The sequence below is a fragment of the Bacillus rossius genome, chromosome 1 (genome assembly GCF_032445375.1).
Source record: "Bacillus rossius redtenbacheri isolate Brsri chromosome 1, Brsri_v3, whole genome shotgun sequence".
NCBI classification, from domain to species: Eukaryota; Metazoa; Arthropoda; class Insecta; order Phasmatodea; family Bacillidae; genus Bacillus; species Bacillus rossius.
Genome location: NC_086330.1, coordinates 357,799,805 through 357,809,034, shown reverse-complemented (window position 1 = coordinate 357,809,034; position 9,230 = coordinate 357,799,805).

Here is a 9,230-nt window from a genome sequence, read left to right as displayed (position 1 = left end):
TGTTATTTGTTCGTATGTAATTTTTGTGTTTGATTTCTAGCTGTAACTTATTATACATTGTTTATGTATTTTGGTCCAGTGTAAGAGAAGAGGCACACGCCTTAAATGCACCAAACTTAAGTCTAAAATTAAATAAATAAATACTATCTCCTCAGCAGGCAGGGAAGAGTGTGCTTCGCGGTAGATGCATGACTGCACCACTCAACACCATTTTGAGCTCTGGGTGTAAATACGCCATTTACAAACCGCTCAAGATATATTTTAGGTGTCTGACTAAGAACAACATTAAGTGTCATTACACGGCCTTTACACGTTACATTTAATGGCATCGTTTTTAACGTGTCGTTTGCGGAAAGTTAAAAAAAAAAGTCTTAAACGTTTTTAAGTAGTACAGGGACGTGCATGGAGACATTATCTTTAATATTCCACATAATTACAGGGTTGCCGCTGTAAGTATCGTTTAGGCGCGTTACCGACGGGAAGACTGCCTGCAAATTCGGAGCCTGGCGCGTAGAGGCGAAGAGGCGTGACAGTAGCGCTACACTGTCGCCCTTAATGACCCCTCGGCGTTTTAAGAGCCTGTACGCCCAGCCTGGTGGTCACCTTTAGTCCGCTAGTGATTAGGCTACGGAAAATAATCAACTTAAGTCGCTAGAGATCAATAAAGTTTCGCCTCGAAGAAAACTGCTGCTAAGGATAGCTTTGCTTCTTATAGAGAAATTTAAAAATAAAATCATCGATGGGTGAGAATCTCATGCAAGCCAACTGAAAACATTGCATTACATAAACCCGATCATGCTTGAAGTTAGTTGGTGAAAGTTGTGCGATGATATAACGTTTAATTAGAAGTGTGACGTGTATTAATTGGTTGCGACTGAAATTGTTAGGAACCAACATTCATTGGCTATTTATTAGCGTAGAGAAATATTTAAAAAATAAACTGAAGCGAAAACTTGTCCAGCTTCAAGTAATTAAAATCAGAGAATGCGTCTAAACAGGGTACGAGCTCTCTATCACAAATCACAGACTACGTAATTGTGTAGTGATAAATTAAAAATATAATTGAGGTTTCCTCAAAGCTAGATGATTAGAGATATAAGCAGGGACTAGAAAACCTGCAAAATACACAGTAGTATTTTAAATGGATATAAAAATGGTTTTCAAGAATAAGTCAAAATATTTAAAATCAAACAATGCATTAATGGAAAACATATGCAACTAGTGGTTTAGCTGAACAAGTTCAGTTTAGCTTATCGCATCCATTAGATTTTTTTTTTCTAAAAGTATTTACAAAGATATTGGAAAAATCGTGTTGTACAAAAATACAATAACATACTGACAAAGATTGAACTAGCAAATAAAAAAATTTCATTCTCAAAATGGATAGAATAAATGCACCGAACAAAATGCACAAGCATAAAAGTCTCTCAGATTATGAGAACATTGACTTTCAGCATAAATTTTCCTTTGTTCCACAGCTATATGTTATAAAATGTACAATTTTTTTACTTATAGCACTACAAAAAGTAGTTTGGTGATTAGTTTCACATGAATTATTTTTTTTTTTTTGTGAAACGTAAAAATATTTTTGGTCTCTTTAGAAGAACGTCCACATTGTGCAGTCGTTACCGTGATGCGATTTCTGGATGGTTATTACATGGTTGTTCGTTTCTACGTCGTTAGACCTCAGTACCAGCGTCAACTGAGAAGTTTATAAGTACTATAATACTTCCCTTTTATGGACACGATGACAGCCTAAATTTTGCACAAATCACTTCCAGATTTATACATAAAATATAGATATGGATAATCTCTATCAGTTTTGTTATTGTGCAAAAATGAGACCAACAGGGTAAAAATGGAGAAATTATTTGAAAATCTGAAAAATGATTTTACTTCTTGACTATCAAAAATATTGCATAAATTTAATGCTATACTTACTAAGAGTTGAAACCAAAATTTTTTGCTGGGATTATTTTTTGATATCATTAATCATAAACTCAAGAGATGGGAAAAAAACCAATAGAAAGCACTTAGCTCAATATGAAACAGGCTCGAATTTTTTTTTCAAACCTTTTAAATATCATTTAAAACTTTTGTCCGAAACAATTTTTGATAAGACCAACCATTACTCCAGGCGATAAACCAAAATTATATCGTAGATAAAAAAAAATCCTTTCGGCCTGTCCTACAGGCGTGTAGAGTTCGAATTTAATATTTATGACTCTGAAAAAAAAAGACAAAATTTATTTTAACGAAATGTCAGGAAAATTAATTTCTAACTTCATGAAAATTTCCGAAGAGTGTTAAAGAAATCTGATACGTTTTACCCTGGAGTAGTAAACAACCATGACTAAATTAAAAATTGAACTTCCATAAAGAATAAACACATCAATAGGCGTGGATCACCCGATGGAAAAGGGGAGAGAGGGGATCACTGGGAATTAAAAAGTCCCTCACAAAACGCGTGTGAAAACAAAGTTATTTTTCAATCAAAGGGGAGAAGAGAAAATAAAAGAAAACACCCTATCCGGAGATGACTTGTGTCGCGCAAAGATCTTGGGCCGCAGTCCCCTTCGAATTATACAGATTTGCAACCCTATTGGTCTGCTTGTGCCTGAGGACGGGAACAGATGTCGGTTCCAGAAACGTCGTAACTGTTTGTCTTAAGCTGGGTTTACGATTGATTTCCTTAAGAATTATAACTTAACATCGAGCACACTATTAAGTCAAAACTACATTTTCCAGTTTATGATTGACATAGAAGTCGTTAATTCTAACCAATCACAGCACAAAACACATTGTCGGCCATTGTTCGAAACGGAGAAGCAGGTTTTAAATAGGTTATTGACAAATGGGATATCTATTTTTCGAAATGGATGATGATTACAAATGACAAATATACGAATTCTAACCCAAAATACTGCCTCGCTCGGTGCAATAATAAGACATAAACTTCCGGTTGAAAGGTTCCGGTTTGTTGTGATTGGTCGCTTCCCTTAAGTCTTAACGAAAAATATAAAATATAACCATTTCTGTTAAGTCTTAAGTCATCATATGGTTCGCACACGACCCGTCAAAATTCACACACGACAATCATAAACCATTCCACTAGTTTACATAGAGTCATATGGTAAGTATCCGACTAAGTCTTAAGTCTTAATTCTTAATTTTCAATCGTAAACCCACCTTTAGGAAGCCTACTTCTGTGTTTGTCTGTGCTGTCGTCGTTGTTGTGTCCAGAATTTCTTTTTTTTCACATCGTTGGGTTTGTCTGTGCGTCTCTGAGTTGTCGGACCACAGTATCTTTTAAGTATCTTCGTTGGGTTTTGTCTTTATATCACCGTATTGTCAAATGTATTTTTTTGTATTTATTTACTATCTTAAATGCTACTTTCTCGTAGTTTTTTTTTTTTTTAGCCGTGTCCATCTGTTCTGTACCTTTTTTTCCCCTTCTAATTACTTCAAGTAATTTTATGTGCTGTGTACGTCTCTATTTTTGACATGGGGTGGTTTTAGTGTTTTTTTCTGTGTGTTTGCATGTTCATCCTTTTTTTTTTGTCAGTTATTGAGTTTTATTATGAAAAACAGTGTTACCAGCAATGACGCATGTAAAAAATAACATCTCTTAACAACCGTTGGTAAGATGGATAAATTCCTTAAACTGAAATCGGCGCAGAATATAATGCTTATGGTGTACTGAAGAAAAATGATATATTATTTCGTTTGAGTAATTTCATGAATGCGACCGATGTAAGGAACGGAAAATATATAACAGACTGTGCTGCTATATATGGCGGATGGCGCCAACTGTTTGATAAATTTTATCAAGATGGGCAATATATTAATAAAATTCCTCGTCGAATATCAGATCTGGAGCCTGGGCTTAGTAATTTTTTTAAAAATCCTTTCTCGCATTTAACGGAGGCGTTCCATCGTGTAGTTTTGAAACCTCGGTCTGCAAATCGAATGATTCGGTAGATCGACGTAGCTGCTCCGGCAGCGAATTCTAGCGGCGGGTGCAGTAATTTAGTTTGAAAACACAATTTTTTTTGACGTGACAACGTCTAATAAATTGATGAACGCCGGTTGCACGCACGAAAAAGTGTCCCGTTACGCACATTGTCCCGTTACACTATGTCCCGTTAAACTCATTGTACGCTTGCGCCGCATCTATCTCTCTTCCACTCGATTGGAACAACCATAGATTTGACTTTTTCGAGGCACATTAAACTTGAAACACTCCCAAACGTTTTCTACTTTTCTTATCATCGTCCTATCCTTAGCAGAATAACACAGATTGAAAGAAGTTAAATAGCAAATAGCAAACATGTATAAAAGTTATAGTTAAAATAATCTCTTCGTTCAAGTAATAAACATATTTGAATTAATGAGTGCAAATAAAAGTAAATTTATCAATTAAATTGTAGATTTCAATTCAGTCCTTCTTTGTATCCATACAAAATAGTGATAATTCAGTAAAAATGATTCAAATTTATTCATAAAAGTATGCAATCATTTCATCAATGTTTTGTTATGACGTTGTCACGTTAAACTATCGTCCGAAAACCGACTTTACAGACAGCCATTTTTTTTTTTTTTTTCGTGTATACATCACGATCAGAAATATTATTTAAAGAATTAATTCTGCGTTGAATCTCGGGTCCGAGTTTCCTATTTGAAGTGTGTTTGCGACGCGAGAAGACGTGTGTATTTTTTGCTCGTTACCGGGGTCTGACGTGTCTGGGAGACCAGCTCGCTCCTGCGCTGCGGTCGAGCCGGACGCTCGTTGCGGAAGTCACGTGCCGCAGGTGTTCCCCTCTCACCCCCCCCCCCCCCCACTTGCGGGCGTCCCCTGGTCGGACGGGAAGCCGCGGCCTTGGACGCTGGACAGGACCTTCGACGACTTCTCTCCCGGCGACCGCGCCCCGTCCAGGCCCCCGAGAAGAGAGAGAGACCACGCCTTCGACGGCGAGCGATGCCGTCACAGACTCCCGAGCCCCCCGTCGCTGGTCTTTTGGGACCCACCCCGACGATCATCTGTTGTACTCGGGAGTTGAACTGTGTGCGAGACGTCTCTCAACTGAGTAGCTAGTGATTCGATCGATAGGCACTACTTCTTTGACCGCGAGGCCCCACACGTCCTCCAGATTAACAAGTGAACCAATGGGGCATTGGTATTTCGCGATTTCCGTTTCATGTCAAGGTATTTCACGAAACACTGTAGCTTTTTCTAAGAGTCATGGCAAATTGCGAGGGTGCAGCAGTACGGTGACCACATTCTCATTGGCCCCGTCAAGAGCGGGACGACACCTCTCACCGACCTCAGCCAATAACCACAGGAGAAAAGCTACAGTATTTTGTGAAATACCTTGTCACGAAATGTATTCGCGAAATACATCAGGTGTCCCTACCAATAGCAGAAGCGGAAAAAATTGTACGATAATTCGAATTTTTCCTGTACCACGAAATTAATCCCGCGAAATATTTCTGGTCTCTAACCTGGGGACTGGAAAAAAAAAATTTATCAGATTCGATGACTTTCAGAACAGACTATACACACAGCCAGTTCACTGGCAACGACTGGTTCGCATGTGATTGGACACTTCTTCTGGTTTTGTGTTTCTCGTTGGCCCTGGTTCTTCCAGTTGAACAGAGAGCTAATAGCGAAAGCAGCTTAATGGTACGCGTGCTTGAATCTCCAAATATTGCCTATCGGTAGAGACCGGAAAAATTCGCGAATTCATTTCGCGATAGGCTAAAATACAAATATTTATACCTCAGAGCCGCCTCTGCTATTGACTCACAACTCACCTGGATGACTCTGGGCAAATGAGAAACACCTGACCATAGCTTTATCGAATCACAGTCTGCTACGTTGGGACGTCTCACAAGACATCAGCCAATGAGAGGGTGACATTTGACCGAGTGTACGTAGAAATATGGAGTTCATCCTGGAGGTCAGTGAACCCGCGAACTTTTCCGGTCCCTACCTATCGGCAATGTAAGCGCGCTGTTTGAGTCCACGGAGGTTAACGGGTCTATGGAGTGGGCACCTGTTCTCAACGTTGAAGTCACTCTGGTTATAAATTGGCAGAGACAGGGGAAAAAAAAAAAAAAATTCTCGGATTCATTTCGCGACAGGCTTGAAGCAAAACACGGTGGTGACACTTTTATTTTTATTTCAGTGGCGGCTCCAGGACGACTTTTTAGGAACAAAGTAAGGATGCAGTTGCAAATAATGAAATTTGAATAAGACATAGTTTTGCCTCGGAATATTTACAAATTCGTGGACTCAAATACTGAACATTAATAGTTTCATACAAATTTTAAGAAAGAAATGTTTAACACACGCATTTAAGTATTTAAATAAACATCTAGTTCCCCGGCTGAGGCAGGGTCTGCATGGATGGAACGTGGCTGACTCTCGCAGGAGCCGGCTGCCCTACCTGAGGGACAGACCTGTCCTTAAGGCCAGGCAGGAGAGTGCGTGAGGTGAGGTGGGATGGGGGTGAGGAGCAGCGATGGAATGAATTGGTGCTGGAAACGGGAATACCCGGAGAAAGCCCACAGACCACGGCAACGTCCACAACGTTTCCCCCCGCCTGGAATCGAACCCGGGTCGCCTTGGTGGTAGTCGAGTGTTGTAACCGCTCGACAGCCTCGTAACTTAATTAACAATATAATAAACCCTAAAAAATAAATAACGTAATACAAAATTCCTTTTGTATAGGGACTATGTCCCAAGACGATTACCCTCGCAGGCCTTTTCTGGAACCGCGCCTGCCTTTATCCTGCTTCTGTGATTGGACCACACAATTGACGCTGGTTACAAATTATCCAAGAATATTCACGGCTAAGTAAATTTACGGACACTGTGTTAACTTACTTTTAACACGAATCCAAAATAACATTATTGGTATATTAGTAAAACACAAAAAAAAAACTGGTTAAGTCTACAGTAAGAAGACTCTTCTTTTGTACAAGTGTATGTTCACCTTTAGTAAACAACGGAACATACAACTCGGAACAGAAGTTGAAATACGGCGTAGTCTTTACAAAGATGAAATTATTTGAAATTACTAGAGACATACAAAATTCGCGGATTCATTTCGCGATAGGCTAGCATCAAAACAACTCTACCTTCGTACCGCTTCTGCGATTGGCCCACATTTTATCCGGGGAACTGTGAGCCAATGGGAAACACTAAACCAAGAAAGTGCCGAATTACGGACAGCCTAGTTGAGACCTCTCGCGCGTCAGTAGCCAATGAACAGGTGTCATTTCCGCGAGTATTTAAAGGACTGTGGAGTCTATCCTAGAGGTCAATGAATCCGCGAATTTTGCAGGTCTCTAGAAATTATGAAGAACTCTTCATTTGTTTGAGTTAAATTCTTTGTTGAAAAGTCCGTAAATTTACTGCAGTTTCTAAAAACGCATAAGGATTACGAGCCATTGAAAAATCCTCTACGCGAGATTTATCGAATCACAAACAAACCTAGACACAAGGTTTCACAAGTCAGTAGCCAATGAGCAGGTGGCACTTTTCCCTGATTGCGTAGAGAACGGTGGAGCCTATCTAGAGGTAGATTGAATCCGCGAATTGATAGAAGCAGGTGTTAAAAAAAAATTCTGAACGGTTCCTACAGACTGCAATAGGGCGTGCTCGAGCAATTTGTTTCTTCATTGTAATTGGTGGCCATCTGCAAGACAAGTCATTGCCTTGTTTGGAAAGCCAATAAGTGCGCGTTTGCTTACGTACTGAATGGTTGTGATCTTTGTTTCGACAGTAGTCTTGTACATGGAAGAAACTGAAGCAATCACGAAACACAGACAATGCTGCCGCCAAATACTCTAGAGACTATCACACGACAGATCTTTAGTATTAATACAGGCGAAGGTGTGGAAAATAACCTTGCAGCAAGCGTGTATCTAAATAACTACTTTATTCATAAATTGTTAAATTATATTTCAAAAATGTTACGAACGTGAGCGAGGCCGCGACGCGTGCAGGTGCACAGCTGGCTGACATCACATGTGGCCGCCGCAACATCAGATTACAAGGAGCACCGCATTCCCCCTTCCTTCCCTCCGCTCCCCGCTCGATGCTGATAGCTTGATATCTGACACCTGACAGCTGGGGAGTCTCGCGCCACACCTGGCAGCCGCCGACACGTGTTTCGAGAGATTTCTGCCGTCGGGTCGGCGCGGAATGACGCGACTGGCCCCAGCCGCGCTCGTGAATTCTAGAATTGCGCCTGGGCCTATATATATGCCCGGGACGCCGGCCTCCGGGAGAGTTCAGTCGGGAGTTCTCCAGCGGCGGAGTTTCCGGGGCGATAGTGCCGCGGGTGCGGCAGAGTGGCGAAGTCCTTGGACGAAGGCTCCAGGGCGGGGAGTGAGTCAGTTCAGTGAAGTCGGGTGTTTTCCCGCGGCAGAGTTTCCGGACGATACAGTGGCAAAGTCCCTGGATGAAGGTTCCAGGGTGGAAAGTTCAGTTCCGGGCGATAGTGTCGTGGGTGTGGCAGAGTTCCGAGCCAAGTTCCAAGCGAAGCGTCGAGTGGGTCCTCGGCGAAGGCAGGTGCGTCGGCGGCGGCAGAGTGCGGCGACGGAGTCCCGCGGCGGAAACCCACGAGGGGTGCTGTGGCGAGAGTTGCCCCAGAGGTGCGGCCTAGAGAGGTGTGCGGTGTGTAAAAACGAGTGACTTGGGAAGCAACATTTTTAAGTGCAGTAGCTTGTCTTCTGGGTTGTAGCCGTGTCTTTGTCAAATAATTCACCAACATTTCGGTCGACATGGCAGCTGGTAACTGCTCCCTGATGATCGTGACTGGAATGTCGAACGAAACGTTGGTGAATTATTTGCCAAGGACACGGCTACAACCCAGAAGCCAAGCTACTTCAATGGCCGTGAAAGCCTGCGAACATTATTTTTAAGTGCAATTGATTATTTGGCTTTTTTAACATTATTTGTTAGTGAAGTAAAAAGTGGCAATAAATAAAACTGTGTGATATTAAAATCTTTAATTGGGCTATCCTTTTACGAACCCAGTAAGTCGTAACAGTAATATATGGTGTCAAATAAAATTAAATTATTTTTAAATAATTTGAATCGTGGAAGTTTATTTCCCCCCACACATATGTATCATGTTTAAAATTTGTTTTCGTGAGAGAGCGGAAAGTTATTTTCGTTTACATAATGTTAGTACATTAAACTTGGTCTATACTGAGCA